The following is a 17386-nucleotide window of genomic DNA, read 5'->3' as shown; positions in this document are numbered from 1 at the left end:
ATATTAGAGCTCCAATCCCTGAGTTGAGATTGTATACATAGGGCCTCATTCCCTAGTCGCCTTTTTACCAACATTAGGGCTCCAATCCCTGAGTTGAGATTTTAGACATAGGGCCTCCATTCCCTAGTCACCTTTTGCCAACATTAGGGCTCCAATCCCTGAGTTGAGATTTTAGACATAGGGCCTCCTCTTCCTAGTCGCCTTTTTCCAACATTAGGGCTCCAATCCCTGAGTTGAGATTTTAGACATAGGGCCTCCATTCCTTAGTCGCCTTTTGCCAACATTAGGGCTCCAATCCCCGAGTTGCGATTTTAGACATAAGGCCTCCATTCCCTAGTCGCCTTTTGCCAACATTAGGGCTCTAATCCCTGAGTTGAGATTTTCAGACATAGGGCCTCCATTCCCTAGTCGCCTTTTCTTTACAAACATTAGGGCTCCAATCCCTGAGTTTAGATTTTTAGACATAGGGCCTCCAATCCCTAGTCGCCTTTTTACCAATATTAGGGCTCCAATCCTTGAGTTGAGATTTTAGACATAGGGACTCCATTCCCTAGTCACCTTTTTACCAACATTAGGGCTCCAATCCCTTAGTTGAGATTTTAGATATAGGGTCTCCATTCCCTAGTCACCTTTTGCCAACATTAGGGCTCCAATCCCTGATTTGAGATTTTAGATATAGGGTCTCCATTCCCTAGTCGCCTTTTCTTTACTAACATTAGGGCTCCAATCCTTGAGTTGAGACTTTTAGACATAGGGCCTCCATTCCCTAGTCGCCTTTTTACCAACATTAGGGCTCCAATCCTTGAGTTGAGATTTTAGACATAGTGCCTCCATTCCCTAGTCACCTTTTTACCAACATTAGGGCTCCAATCCCTTAATTGAGATTTTAGACATAGGGCCTCCATTCCCAAGTCATCTTTTGCCAATATTACGGCTCCAATCCCTTAGTTGAGATTTTAGACATAGAGCTTCCATTCCCTAGTCGCCTTTTTACCAACATTAGAGCTCCAATCCCTGAGTTGAGATTTTTAGACATAGGGCCTCCATTCCCTAGTCGCATTTTTCCCAACCTTAGGGTTCCAATCCCTAAGTTGAGATTTTAGATATAGGGCCTCCATATAGGGCCTCCATTCCCTAGTCGCCTTTTGCTAACATTAGGGCTACAATCCCTGAGTTGAGATTTTAGACATAGGGCCTCCATTCCCTAGTCGCCTTTTTACCAATATTAGGCTCCAATCCCTGAGTTGAGACTTTTAGACATAGGGCCTCCATTCCCTGGTCTCCTTTTTCCCAATATTAGGGCTCCAATCCCTGAGTTGAGATTTTAGATATAGGGGCTCCATTCCCTAGTCTCCTTTTTGCCAACATTAGGGCTCCAATCCTTGAGTTGAGATTTTTAGACATAGGGCCTCCATTCCCTAGTCGCCTTTTTCCCATTATTAGGGCTCCAATCCCTGAGTTGAGATTTTAGACATAGGGCCTCCATTCCCTAGTCGCCTTTTGCCAACATTAGGGCTCTAATCCCTGAGTTGAGATTTTCAGACATAGGGCCTCCATTCCCTAGTCGCCTTTTGCCAATATCAAGGCCCCAATCCCTGAGTTGAGATTTTCAGACATAGAGCCTCCATTCTCTAGTCACCTTTTGCCAACATTAGGGCTCCAATCCCCGAGTTGAGATTTTAGACATAAGGCCTCCATTCCCTAGTCGCCTTTTGCCAACATTAGGGCTCTAATCCCTGAGTTGAGATTTTTATACATAGGGCCTCCATTCCCTAGTCACCTTTTCTTTATCAACATTAGGGCTCCAATCCCTGAGTTGAGATTTTTAGACATAGGGCCAACATTCCCTAGTCGACTTTTTACCAATATTAGGGCTTCAATCCTTGAGTTGAGATTTTAGACATAGGGACTCCATTCCCTAGTCACCTTTTTACCAACATTAGGGCTCCAATCCCTTAGTTGAGATTTTAGATATAGGGTCTCCATTCTCTAGTCACCTTTTGCCAACATTAGGGCTCCAATCCCTGAGTTGAGATTTTAGATATAGGGCCTCCATTCCCTAGTCGCCTTTTCTTTTCTAACATTAGGGCTCCAATCCCTGAGTTGAGATTTTTATACATAGGGCCTCCATTCCCTAGTCGTCTTTTCTTTACCTATATTAGGGCTCCAATCCTTGAGTTGAGATTTTTAGACATAGGGCCTCCATTCCCTAGTCGCCTTTTTACCAACATTAGGGCTCCAATCCTTGAGTTGAGATTTTAGACATAGGGTCTCCATTCCCTAGTCGCCTTTTTACCAACATTAGGGCTCCAATCCCTTAGTTGAGATTTTAGACATAGGGCCTCCATTCCCTAGTCACCTTTTGCCAACATTACGGCTCCAATCCTTGAGTTGAGATTTTAGACATAGAGCTTCCATTCACTAGTCGCCTTTTTACCAACATTAGGGCTCTAATCTCTGAGTTGAGATTTTTAGACATAGGGCCTCCATTCCCTAGTCGCCTTTTTCCCAACATTAGGGCTCCAATCCCTGGGTTGAGATTTTCAGACATAGGGCCTCCATTCCCTAGTTGCCTTTTGCCAATATTAAGGCCCCAATCCTTGAGTTGAGATTTTCAAACATAGGGCCTCCATTCCCTAGTCACTTTTTGCCAACATTAGGGCTCCAATTCCTGAGTTGAGATTTTAGATATAGGGCCTCCATTTCCTAGTCGCCTGATAACCAACACAAGGGCTCCAATCCCTGAGTTGAGATTTTAGACATAGGGTCTCCATTCCCTAGTCGCCTTTTTACCAACATTAGGGCTCCAATCCCTTAGTTGAGATTTTAGACATAGGGCCTCCATTCCCTAGTCACCTTTTGCCAACATTACGGCTCCAATCCTTGAGTTGAGATTTTAGACATAGAGCTTCCATTCACTAGTCGCCTTTTTACCAACATTATGGCTCTAATCTCTGAGTTGAGATTTTTAGACATAGGGCCTCCATTCCCTAGTCGCCTTTTTCCCAACATTAGGGCTCCAATCCCTGGGTTGAGATTTTCAGACATAGGGCCTCCATTCCCTAGTTGCCTTTTGCCAATATTAAGGCCCCAATCCCTGAGTTGAGATTTTCAAACATAGGGCCTCCATTCCCTAGTCACTTTTTGCCAACATTAGGGCTCCAATTCCTGAGTTGAGATTTTAGATATAGGGCCTCCATTTCCTAGTCGCCTGATAACCAACACAAGGGCTCCAATCCCTGAGTTGAAATTTTAGATATAGGGCCTCCATTCCCTAGTCGCCTTTTACCTACATTAGGGCTCTAATCCCTGGGTTGAGATATTCAGACATAGGTCCTCCATTCCCTAGTCGCCTTTTTACAACCATTAGGGCTCCAATTCTTGAGTTGAGATTTTAGACATAAGGCCTCCATTCCCTAGTCGCCTTTTCTTTACCAACATTAGGGCTCCAATCCCTGAGTTGAGATTTTTAGACATATGACCTCCATTCCCTAGTCTACTTTTTACCAACATTAGGGCTCCAATCCTTGAGTTGAGATTTTTAGACATAGGGCCTCCATTCCCTAGTCGCCTTTTTCCCATTATTAGGGCTCCAATCCCTGAGTTGAGATTTTAGACATAGGGCCTCCATTCACTAGTCGCCTTTTGCCAACATTAGGGCTCCAATCCTTGAGTTGAGATTTTCAGACATAGGGCCTCCATTCCCTAGTCGCCTTTTGCCAATATCAAGGCCCCAATCCCTGAGTTGAGATTTTCAGACATAGGGCCTCCATTCCCTGGTCTCCTTTTTCCCAATATTAGGGCTCCAATCCCTGAGGTGAGATTTTAGATATAGGGCCTCCATTCCCTAGTCTCCTTTTTGCCAACATTAGGGCTCCAATCCTTGAGTTGAGATTTTTAGACATAGGGCCTCCATTCCCTAGTCGCCTTTTTCCCATTATTAGGGCTCCAATCCCTGAGTTGAGATTTTAGACATAGGGCCTCCATTCCCTAGTCGCCTTTTGCCAACATTAGGGCTCTAATCCCTGAGTTGAGATTTTTAGACATAGGGCCTCCATTCCCTAGTCGCCTTTTGCCTATATCAAGGCCCCAATCCCTGAGTTGAGATTTTCAGACATAGAGCCTCCATTCTCTAGTCGCCTTTTGCCAACATTAGGGCTCCAATCCCCGAGTTGAGATTTTAGACATAAGGCCTCCATTCCCTAGTCGCCTTTTGCCAACATTAGGGCTCTAATCCCTGAGTTGAGATTTTTATACATAGGGCCTCCATTCCCTAGTCACCTTTTCTTTATCAACATTAGGGCTCCAATCCTTGAGTTGAGATTTTTAGACATAGGGCCACCATTCCCTAGTCGACTTTTTACCAATATTAGGGCTTCAATCCTTGAGTTGAGATTTTAGACATAGGGACTCCATTCCCTAGTCACATTTTTACCAACATTAGGGCTCCAATGCCTTAGTTGAGATTTTAGATATAGGGTCTCCATTCCCTAGTCACCTTTTGCCAACATTAGGGCTCCAATCCCTGAGTTGATATTTTAGATATAGGGCCTCCATTCCCTAGTCGCCTTTTCTTTTCTAACATTAGGGCTCCAATCCCTGAGTTGAGATTTTTATACATAGGGCCTCCATTCCCTAGTCGTCTTTTCTTTACCTATATTAGGGCTCCAATCCTTGAGTTGAGATTTTTAGACATAGGGCCTCCATTCCCTAGTCGCCTTTTTACCAACATTAGGGCTCCAATCCTTGAGTTGAGATTTTAGACATAGGGTCTCCATTCCCTAGTCGCCTTTTTACCAACATTAGGGCTCCAATCCCTTAGTTGAGATTTTAGACATAGGGCCTCCATTCCCTAGTCACCTTTTGCCAACATTACGGCTCCAATCCTTGAGTTGAGATTTTAGACATAGAGCTTCCATTCACTAGTCGCCTTTTTACCAACATTAGGGCTCTAATCCCTGAGTTGAGATTTTTAGACATAGGGCCTCCATTCCCTAGTCGCCTTTTTCCCAACATTAGGGCTCCAATCCCTGGGTTGAGATTTTCAGACATAGGGCCTCCATTCCCTAGTTGTCTTTTGCCAATATTAAGGCCCCAATCCCTGAGTTGAGATTTTCAAACATAGGGCCTCCATTCCCTAGTCACTTTTTGCCAACATTAGGGCTCCAATTCCTGAGTTGAGATTTTAGATATAGGGCCTCCATTTCCTAGTCGCCTGATAACCAACACAAGGGCTCCAATCCCTGAGTTGAAATTTTAGATATAGGGCCTCCATTCCCTAGTCGCCTTTTACCTACATTAGGGCTCTAATCCCTGGGTTGAGATATTCAGACATAGGTCCTCCATTCCCTAGTCGCCTTTTTACAACCATTAGGGCTCCAATTCTTGAGTTGAGATTTTAGACATAAGGCCTCCATTCCCTAGTCGCCTTTTCTTTACCAACATTAGGGCTCCAATCCCTGAGTTGAGATTTTTAGACATATGACCTCCATTCCCTAGTCTACTTTTTACCAACATTAGGGCTCCAATCCTTGAGTTGAGATTTTTAGACATAGGGCCTCCATTCCCTAGTCTCCTTTTTCCCATTATTAGGGCTCCAATCCCTGAGTTGAGATTTTAGACATATGGCCTCCATTCACTAGTCGCCTTTTGCCAACATTAGGGCTACAATCCCTGAGTTGAGATTTTAGACATAGGGCCTCCATTCCCTAGTCTCCTTTTTATCAATATTAGGGCTCCAATCCCTGAGTTGAGACTTTTAGACATAGGGCCTCCATTCCCTGGTCTCCTTTTTCCCAACATTAGGGCTCCAATCCCTGAGTTGAGATTTTAGATATAGGGCCTCCATTCCCTAGTCTCCTTTTTGCCAACATTAGGGCTCCAATCCTTGAGTTGAGATTTTTAGACATAGGGCCTCCATTCCCTAGTCGCCTTTTTCCCATTATTAGGGCTCCAATCCCTGAGTTGAGATTTTAGACATAGGGCCTCCATTCCCTAGTCGCCTTTTGCCAACATTAGGGCTCTAATCCCTGAGTTGAGATTTTTAGACATAGGGACTCCATTCCCTAGACGCCTTTTGCCAATATCAAGGCCCCAATCCCTGAGTTGAGATTTTCAGACATAGAGCCTCCATTCTCTAGTTACCTTTTGCCAACATTAGGGCTCCAATCCCCGAGTTGAGATTTTAGACATAAGTCCTCCATTCCCTAGTCGCCTTTTGCCAACATTAGGGCTCTAATCCCTGAGTTGAGATTTTTATACATAGGGCCTCCATTCCCTAGTCACCTTTTCTTTATCAACATTAGGGCTCCAATCCTTGAGTTGAGATTTTTAGACATAGGGCCACCATTCCCTAGTCGACTTTTTACCAATATTAGGGCTTCAATCCTTGAGTTGAGATTTTAGACATAGGGACTCCATTCCCTAGTCACATTTTTACCAACATTAGGGCTCCAATGCCTTAGTTGAGATTTTAGATATAGGGTCTCCATTCCCTAGTCACCTTTTGCCAACATTAGGGCTCCAATCCCTGAGTTGAGATTTTAGATATAGGGCCTCCATTCCCTAGTCGCCTTTTCTTTTCTAACATTAGGGCTCCAATCCCTGAGTTGAGATTTTTATACATAGGGCCTCCATTCCCTAGTCGTCTTTTCTTTACCTATATTAGGGCTCCAATCCTTGAGTTGAGATTTTTAGACATAGGGCCTCCATTCCCTAGTCGCCTTTTTACAAACATTAGGGCTCCAATCCTTGAGTTGAGATTTTAGACATAGGGTCTCCATTCCCTAGTCGCCTTTTTACCAACATTAGGGCTCCAATCCCTTAGTTGAGATTTTAGACATAGGGCCTCCATTCCCTAGTCACCTTTTGCCAACATTACAGCTCCAATCCTTGAGTTGAGATTTTAGACATAGAGCTTCCATTCACTAGTCGCCTTTTTACCAACATTAGGGCTCTAATCCCTGAGTTGAGATTTTTAGACATAGGGCCTACATTCCCTAGTCGCCTTTTTCCCAACATTAGGGCTCCAATCCCTGGGTTGAGATTTTCAGACATAGGGCCTCCATTCCCTAGTTACCTTTTGCCAATATTAAGGCCCCAATCCCTGAGTTAAGATTTTCAAACATAGGGCCTCCATTCCCTAGTCACTTTTTGCCAACATTAGGGCTCCAATTTCTGAGTTGAGATTTTAGATATAGGGCCTCCATTTCCTAGTCGCCTGATAACCAACACAAGGGCTCCAATCCCTGAGTTGAAATTTTAGATATAGGGCCTCCATTCCCTAGTCGCCTTTTACCTACATTAGGGCTCTAATCCCTGGGTTGAGATATTCAGACATAGGTCCTCCATTCCCTAGTCGCCTTTTTACAACCATTAGGGCTCCAATTCTTGAGTTGAGATTTTAGACATAAGGCCTCCATTCCCTAGTCGCCTTTTCTTTACCAACATTAGGGCTCCAATCCCTGAGTTGAGATTTTTAGACATATGACCTCCATTCCCTAGTCTACTTTTTACCAACATTAGGGCTCCAATCCTTGAGTTAAGATTTTTAGACATAGGGCCTCCATTCCCTAGTCTCCTTTTTCCCATTATTAGGGCTCCAATCCTTGAGTTGAGATTTTAGACATATGGCCTCCATTCACTAGTCGCCTTTTGCCAACATTAGGGCTCCAATCCCTGAGTTGAGATTTTCAGATATAGGGCCTCCATTCCCTAGTCGCCTTTTGCCAATATCAAGGCCCCAATCCTTGATATGAGATTTTAGACATAAGGCCTCCATTCCCTAGTCGTCTTTTAACCAACATTAGGGCTCCAATCCCTTAGTTGAGATTTTAGACATAGGGCCTCCATTTCCTAGTCGCCTTTTTACCAATATTAGGCTTCCAATCCCTGAGTTGAGATTTTTAGACATAGGGCCTCCATTCCCTGGTCTCCTTTTTCCCAACATTAGGGCTCCAATCCCTGAGTTGAGATTTTAGATATAGGGCCTCCATTCCCTAGTCGCCTTTTGCCAACATTAGGGCTTCAATCCCTGAGTTGAGATTTTCAGATATAGGGCCTCCATTCCCTAGTCTCCTTTTGCCAACATTAAGGCCCCATTCCCTGAGTTGAGATTTTCAGACAAAGGTCCTCCATTCCCTAGTCACCTTTTGCCAACATTAGGGCTCCAATTCTTGAGTTGAGATTTGAGACACAGGGCCTCCATTCCCTAGTCTCCTGTTTGCCAACACTAGGGATCCAATCCCTGAGTTGAGATTTTAGATATAGGGCCTCCATTCCCTAGTCGTCTTTTTACCAATATTAGGGCTCCAATCACTGAGTTAAGATTTTTAGACATAGGGCCTCCATTCCCTAGTCACCTTTTGCCAACATTAGGGCTCCAATTCCTGAGTTGAGATTTTAGACATAGGGCCTCCATTCCCTAGTCGCCTGTTTACCAACACTAGGGCTCCAATCCCTGAGTTGAGATTTTAGATATAGGGCCTCCATTCCCTAGTCGCCTTTTACTTACATTAGGACTCCAATCCCTGAGTTGAGATTTTAGACATAGGGCCTCCATTCCCTAGTCTCCTTTTTACAACCATTAGGGCTCCAATCCATGAGTTGAGATTTTAGACATAAGGCCTCCATTCCCTAGTCGCATTTTCTTTACCAACATTAGGGCTCCAATCCCTGAGTTGAGATTTTTAGACAAATGGCCTCCATTCCCTAGTCGCCTTTTTACCAACATTAGGGCTCCAATCCCTGAGTTGAGATTTTTAGACATAGGGCCTCCATTCCCTGGTCGCCTTTTTCCCAACATTAGGGCTCCAATCCCTGAGTTGAGATTTTAGACATAGGGCCTCCATTCTCTAGTCGCCTTTTGCCAACATTAGGGCTCCAATCCCCGAGTTGAGATTTTAGACATAAGGCCTCCATTCCCTAGTCGCCTTTTGCCAACATTAGGGCTCTAATACCTGAGTTGAGATTTTCAGACATAGCGCCTCCATTCTCTAGTCGCCTTTTCTTTATCAACATTATGGCTCCAATCCCTGAGTTGAGATTTTCAGACATAGGGCCTCCTTTCCCTAGTCACCGTTTGCCAACATTAGGGCTCTAATTCCTGAGTTGAGATTTTAGACATAGGGCCTCCATTCCCTAGTTGCCTGTTTACCAACACTAGGGCTCCAATCCCTGAGTTGAGATTTTAGATATAGGGCCTCCATTCCCTAGTCGCCTTTTACCTACATTAGGACTCCAATCCCTGAGTTGAGATTTTAGACATAGGGCCTCCATTCCCTAGTCGCCTTTTTACAACCATTAGGGCTCCAATCCATGAGTTGAGATTTTAGACTTAAGGCCTCCATTCCCTAGTCACATTTTCTTTACCAACATTAGGGCTCCAATCCCTGAGTTGAGATTTTTAGACAAATGACCTCCATTATATAGTCTCCTTTTTACCAACATTAGGGCTCCAATCCCTGAGTTGAGATTTTTAGACATAGGGCCTCTATTCCCTGGTCGCCTTTTTCCCAACATTAGGGCTCCAATCCCTGAGTTGAGATTTTACATATTGGGGTTCCAATCCCTGAGTTGAGATTTTAGACATAAGGCCTCCATTCCCTAGTCGCCTTTTGTCAACATTAGGGCTTCAATCCCTGAGTTGAGATTTTCAGACATAGGGCCTCCATTCCCTAGTCGCCTTTTTACCAACATTAGGGCTCCAATCACTGAGTTAAGATTTTTAGACATAAGGCCTCCATTCCCTAGTCGCCTTTTGCCAACATTAAGGCCCCAATCCCTCAGTTGAGATTTTTAGACATAGGGCCTCCATTCCCTAGTCACCTTTTGCCAACATTAGGGATCCAATTCTTGAGTTGAGATTTTAGACATAGGGCCTCCATTCCCTAGTCCCCTATTTACCAACACTAGGGCTCCAATCCCTGAGTTGAGTTTTTAGATATACGGCCTCCATTCCCTAGTCTCCATTTACCTACATTAGGACTCCAATCCCTGAGTTGAGATTTTAGACATAGGGCCTCCATTCCCTAGTCTCCTTTTTATCAATATTAGGGCTCCAATCCCTGAGTTGAGACTTTTAGACATAGGGCCTCCATTCCCTGGTCTCCTTTTTCCCAACATTAGGGCTCCAATCCCTGAGTTGAGATTTTAGATATAGGGCCTCCATTCCCTAGTCTCCTTTTTGCCAACATTAGGGCTCCAATCCTTGAGTTGAGATTTTTAGACATAGGGCCTCCATTCCCTAGTCGCCTTTTTCCCATTATTAGGGCTCCAATCCCTGAGTTGAGATTTTAGACATAGGGCCTCCATTCCCTAGTCGCCTTTTGCCAACATTAGGGCTCTAATCCCTGAGTTGAGATTTTTAGACATAGGGACTCCATTCCCTAGACGCCTTTTGCCAATATCAAGGCCCCAATCCCTGAGTTGAGATTTTCAGACATAGAGCCTCCATTCTCTAGTTACCTTTTGCCAACATTAGGGCTCCAATCCCCGAGTTGAGATTTTAGACATAAGTCCTCCATTCCCTAGTCGCCTTTTGCCAACATTAGGGCTCTAATCCCTGAGTTGAGATTTTTATACATAGGGCCTCCATTCCCTAGTCACCTTTTCTTTATCAACATTAGGGCTCCAATCCTTGAGTTGAGATTTTTAGACATAGGGCCACCATTCCCTAGTCGACTTTTTACCAATATTAGGGCTTCAATCCTTGAGTTGAGATTTTAGACATAGGGACTCCATTCCCTAGTCACATTTTTACCAACATTAGGGCTCCAATGCCTTAGTTGAGATTTTAGATATAGGGTCTCCATTCCCTAGTCACCTTTTGCCAACATTAGGGCTCCAATCCCTGAGTTGAGATTTTAGATATAGGGCCTCCATTCCCTAGTCGCCTTTTCTTTTCTAACATTAGGGCTCCAATCCCTGAGTTGAGATTTTTATACATAGGGCCTCCATTCCCTAGTCGTCTTTTCTTTACCTATATTAGGGCTCCAATCCTTGAGTTGAGATTTTTAGACATAGGGCCTCCATTCCCTAGTCGCCTTTTTACAAACATTAGGGCTCCAATCCTTGAGTTGAGATTTTAGACATAGGGTCTCCATTCCCTAGTCGCCTTTTTACCAACATTAGGGCTCCAATCCCTTAGTTGAGATTTTAGACATAGGGCCTCCATTCCCTAGTCACCTTTTGCCAACATTACAGCTCCAATCCTTGAGTTGAGATTTTAGACATAGAGCTTCCATTCACTAGTCGCCTTTTTACCAACATTAGGGCTCTAATCCCTGAGTTGAGATTTTTAGACATAGGGCCTACATTCCCTAGTCGCCTTTTTCCCAACATTAGGGCTCCAATCCCTGGGTTGAGATTTTCAGACATAGGGCCTCTATTCCCTAGTTACCTTTTGCCAATATTAAGGCCCCAATCCCTGAGTTAAGATTTTCAAACATAGGGCCTCCATTCCCTAGTCACTTTTTGCCAACATTAGGGCTCCAATTTCTGAGTTGAGATTTTACATATAGGGCCTCCATTTCCTAGTCGCCTGATAACCAACACAAGGGCTCCAATCCCTGAGTTGAAATTTTAGATATAGGGCCTCCATTCCCTAGTCGCCTTTTACCTACATTAGGGCTCTAATCCCTGGGTTGAGATATTCAGACATAGGTCCTCCATTCCCTAGTCGCCTTTTTACAACCATTAGGGCTCCAATTCTTGAGTTGAGATTTTAGACATAAGGCCTCCATTCCCTAGTCGCCTTTTCTTTACCAACATTAGGGCTCCAATCCCTGAGTTGAGATTTTTAGACATATGACCTCCATTCCCTAGTCTACTTTTTACCAACATTAGGGCTCCAATCCTTGAGTTAAGATTTTTAGACATAGGGCCTCCATTCCCTAGTCTCCTTTTTCCCATTATTAGGGCTCCAATCCTTGAGTTGAGATTTTAGACATATGGCCTCCATTCACTAGTCGCCTTTTGCCAACATTAGGGCTCCAATCCCTGAGTTGAGATTTTCAGATATAGGGCCTCCATTCCCTAGTCGCCTTTTGCCAATATCAAGGCCCCAATCCTTGATATGAGATTTTAGACATAAGGCCTCCATTCCCTAGTCGTCTTTTAACCAACATTAGGGCTCCAATCCCTTAGTTGAGATTTTAGACATAGGGCCTCCATTTCCTAGTCGCCTTTTTACCAATATTAGGCTTCCAATCCCTGAGTTGAGATTTTTAGACATAGGGCCTCCATTCCCTGGTCTCCTTTTTCCCAACATTAGGGCTCCAATCCCTGAGTTGAGATTTTAGATATAGGGCCTCCATTCCCTAGTCGCCTTTTGCCAACATTAGGGCTTCAATCCCTGAGTTGAGATTTTCAGATATAGGGCCTCCATTCCCTAGTCTCCTTTTGCCAACATTAAGGCCCCATTCCCTGAGTTGAGATTTTCAGACAAAGGTCCCCCATTCCCTAGTCACCTTTTGCCAACATTAGGGCTCCAATTCTTGAGTTGAGATTTGAGACACAGGGCCTCCATTCCCTAGTCTCCTGTTTGCCAACACTAGGGATCCAATCCCTGAGTTGAGATTTTAGATATAGGGCCTCCATTCCCTAGTCGTCTTTTTACCAATATTAGGGCTCCAATCACTGAGTTAAGATTTTTAGACATAGGGCCTCCATTCCCTAGTCACCTTTTGCCAACATTAGGGCTCCAATTCCTGAGTTGAGATTTTAGACATAGGGCCTCCATTCCCTAGTCGCCTGTTTACCAACACTAGGGCTCCAATCCCTGAGTTGAGATTTTAGATATAGGGCCTCCATTCCCTAGTCGCCTTTTACTTACATTAGGACTCCAATCCCTGAGTTGAGATTTTAGACATAGGGCCTCCATTCCCTAGTCTCCTTTTTACAACCATTAGGGCTCCAATCCATGAGTTGAGATTTTAGACATAAGGCCTCCATTCCCTAGTCGCATTTTCTTTACCAACATTAGGGCTCCAATCCCTGAGTTGAGATTTTTAGACAAATGGCCTCCATTCCCTAGTCGCCTTTTTACCAACATTAGGGCTCCAATCCCTGAGTTGAGATTTTTAGACATAGGGCCTCCATTCCCTGGTCGCCTTTTTCCCAACATTAGGGCTCCAATCCCTGAGTTGAGATTTTAGACATAGGGCCTCCATTCTCTAGTCGCCTTTTGCCAACATTAGGGCTCCAATCCCCGAGTTGAGATTTTAGACATAAGGCCTCCATTCCCTAGTCGCCTTTTGCCAACATTAGGGCTCTAATACCTGAGTTGAGATTTTCAGACATAGCGCCTCCATTCTCTAGTCGCCTTTTCTTTATCAACATTATGGCTCCAATCCCTGAGTTGAGATTTTCAGACATAGGGCCTCCTTTCCCTAGTCACCGTTTGCCAACATTAGGGCTCTAATTCCTGAGTTGAGATTTTAGACATAGGGCCTCCATTCCCTAGTTGCCTGTTTACCAACACTAGGGCTCCAATCCCTGAGTTGAGATTTTAGATATAGGGCCTCCATTCCCTAGTCGCCTTTTACCTACATTAGGACTCCAATCCCTGAGTTGAGATTTTAGACATAGGGCCTCCATTCCCTAGTCGCCTTTTTACAACCATTAGGGCTCCAATCCATGAGTTGAGATTTTAGACTTAAGGCCTCCATTCCCTAGTCACATTTTCTTTACCAACATTAGGGCTCCAATCCCTGAGTTGAGATTTTTAGACAAATGACCTCCATTATATAGTCTCCTTTTTACCAACATTAGGGCTCCAATCCCTGAGTTGAGATTTTTAGACATAGGGCCTCTATTCCCTGGTCGCCTTTTTCCCAACATTAGGGCTCCAATCCCTGAGTTGAGATTTTACATATTGGGGTTCCAATCCCTGAGTTGAGATTTTAGACATAAGGCCTCCATTCCCTAGTCGCCTTTTGTCAACATTAGGGCTTCAATCCCTGAGTTGAGATTTTCAGACATAGGGCCTCCATTCCCTAGTCGCCTTTTTACCAACATTAGGGCTCCAATCACTGAGTTAAGATTTTTAGACATAAGGCCTCTATTCCCTAGTCGCCTTTTGCCAACATTAAGGCCCCAATCCCTCAGTTGAGATTTTTAGACATAGGGCCTCCATTCCCTAGTCACCTTTTGCCAACATTAGGGATCCAATTCTTGAGTTGAGATTTTAGACATAGGGCCTCCATTCCCTAGTCCCCTATTTACCAACACTAGGGCTCCAATCCCTGAGTTGAGTTTTTAGATATACGGCCTCCATTCCCTAGTCTCCATTTACCTACATTAGGACTCCAATCACTGAGTTGAGATTTTAGACATAGTGCCTCCATTCCCTAGTCGCCTTATTACAACCATTAGGGCTCCAATCCATGAGTTGAGATTTTAGACATAAGGCCTCCATTCCCTAGTCGCATTTTCTTTACCAACATTAGGGTTCCAATCCCTGAGTTGAGATTTTTAGACAAATGGCCTCCATTCCCTAGTCGCCTTTTTACCAACATTAGGGCTCCAATCCCTGAGTTGAGATTTTTTGACATAGAGCCTCCATTCCCTGGTCACCTTTTTCCCAACATTAGGGCTCTAATTCCCGAGTTGAGATTTTAGACATAAGGCCTCCATTCCCTAGTCGCCTTTTACCAACATTAGGGCTCTAATCCCTGATTTGAGATTTTTAGACATAGGGCCTCCATTCCCTAGTCGCCTTTTCTTTATCAACATTAGGGCTCCAATTCCTGAGTTGAGATTTTCAGACATAGGGCCTCCATTCCCTAGTCACATTTTGCCAATATTAGGGCTCCAATTCCTGAGTTGAGATTTTAGACATAGGGCCTCCATTTCCTAGTTGCCTTTTTACCAACATTAGGGCTCCAATAACTGAGTTGAGATTTTAGACATAAGACCTCCATTCCCTAGTCGTCTTTTCTTTACCACCATTAGGGCTCCAATCCCTGAGTTGAGATTTGAGACAAAGGGCCTCCATTCCCTAGTCTAATTTTTACCAACATAAGGGCTCCAATCCCTGAGTTGAGATTTTTAGAAATATGGCCTCCATTCCGTAGTTGCCTTTTGCCAACATTAAGGCCCCAATCCCTCAGTTGAGATTTTCAGACATAGGGCCTCCATTCCCTAGTCACATTTTGCCAACATTAGGGCTCCAATTCCTGAGTTGAGATTTTAGACATAGGGCCTTCATTTCCTAGTCTCCTGTTTACCAACACTAGGGCTCCAATCCCTTAGTTGAGATTTTAGATATAGGGACTCCATTCCCTAGTCGTCTTTTTCCCAACATTAGGGCTCCAATCCCTGAGTTGAGATTTTATACATAGGGCATCCATTCCCTAGTCGCCTTTTGCCAACATTAGGGCTCCAATCCCTTAGTTGAGATTTTAGACATATGGCCTCCATTTCCTAGTTGCCTTTTTACCAACATTAGGGCTCCAATCACTGAGTTGAGATTTTAGGCATAAGACCTCCATTCCCTAGTCGTCTTTTCTTTACCACCATTAGGGCTCCAATCCCTGAGTTGAGATTTTAGACAAAGGGCCTCCATTCCCTAGTCGCCTTTTTACCAACATTAGGGCTCCAATCCCTGAGTTGAGATTTTTAGACAAATGACCTCCATTATATAGTCTCCTTTTTACCAACATTAGGGCTCCAATCCCTGAGTTGAGATTTTTAGACATAGGGCCTCTATTCCCTGGTCGCCTTTTTCCCAACATTAGGGCTCCAATCCCTGAGTTGAGATTTTACATATTGGGGTTCCAATCCCTGAGTTGACATTTTAGACATAAGGCCTCCATTCCCTAGTCGCCTTTTGTCAACATTAGGGCTTCAATCCCTGAGTTGAGATTTTCAGACATAGGGCCTCCATTCCCTAGTCGCCTTTTTACCAACATTAGGGCTCCAATCACTGAGTTAAGATTTTTAGACATAAGGCCTCCATTCCCTAGTCGCCTTTTGCCAACATTAAGGCCCCAATCCCTCAGTTGAGATTTTTAGACATAGGGCCTCCATTCCCTAGTCACCTTTTGCCAACATTAGGGATCCAATTCTTGAGTTGAGATTTTAGACATAGGGCCTCCATTCCCTAGTCCCCTATTTACCAACACTAGGGCTCCAATCCCTGAGTTGAGTTTTTAGATATACGGCCTCCATTCCCTAGTCTCCATTTACCTACATTAGGACTCCAATCCCTGAGTTGAGATTTTAGACATAGGGCCTCCATTCCCTAGTCTCCTTTTTATCAATATTAGGGCTCCAATCCCTGAGTTGAGACTTTTAGACATAGGGCCTCCATTCCCTGGTCTCCTTTTTCCCAACATTAGGGCTCCAATCCCTGAGTTGAGATTTTAGATATAGGGCCTCCATTCCCTAGTCTCCTTTTTGCCAACATTAGGGCTCCAATCCTTGAGTTGAGATTTTTAGACATAGGGCCTCCATTCCCTAGTCGCCTTTTTCCCATTATTAGGGCTCCAATCCCTGAGTTGAGATTTTAGACATAGGGCCTCCATTCCCTAGTCGCCTTTTGCCAACATTAGGGCTCTAATCCCTGAGTTGAGATTTTTAGACATAGGGACTCCATTCCCTAGACGCCTTTTGCCAATATCAAGGCCCCAATCCCTGAGTTGAGATTTTCAGACATAGAGCCTCCATTCTCTAGTTACCTTTTGCCAACATTAGGGCTCCAATCCCCGAGTTGAGATTTTAGACATAAGTCCTCCATTCCCTAGTCGCCTTTTGCCAACATTAGGGCTCTAATCCCTGAGTTGAGATTTTTATACATAGGGCCTCCATTCCCTAGTCACCTTTTCTTTATCAACATTAGGGCTCCAATCCTTGAGTTGAGATTTTTAGACATAGGGCCACCATTCCCTAGTCGACTTTTTACCAATATTAGGGCTTCAATCCTTGAGTTGAGATTTTAGACATAGGGACTCCATTCCCTAGTCACATTTTTACCAACATTAGGGCTCCAATGCCTTAGTTGAGATTTTAGATATAGGGTCTCCATTCCCTAGTCACCTTTTGCCAACATTAGGGCTCCAATCCCTGAGTTGAGATTTTAGATATAGGGCCTCCATTCCCTAGTCGCCTTTTCTTTTCTAACATTAGGGCTCCAATCCCTGAGTTGAGATTTTTATACATAGGGCCTCCATTCCCTAGTCGTCTTTTCTTTACCTATATTAGGGCTCCAATCCTTGAGTTGAGATTTTTAGACATAGGGCCTCCATTCCCTAGTCGCCTTTTTACAAACATTAGGGCTCCAATCCTTGAGTTGAGATTTTAGACATAGGGTCTCCATTCCCTAGTCGCCTTTTTACCAACATTAGGGCTCCAATCCCTTAGTTGAGATTTTAGACATAGGGCCTCC

Source organism: Nicotiana tabacum, chromosome 10, assembly GCF_000715075.1.
Source record: "Nicotiana tabacum cultivar K326 chromosome 10, ASM71507v2, whole genome shotgun sequence".
Classification (NCBI taxonomy): domain Eukaryota; kingdom Viridiplantae; phylum Streptophyta; class Magnoliopsida; order Solanales; family Solanaceae; genus Nicotiana; species Nicotiana tabacum.
This window is presented reverse-complemented; position numbering follows the sequence as displayed.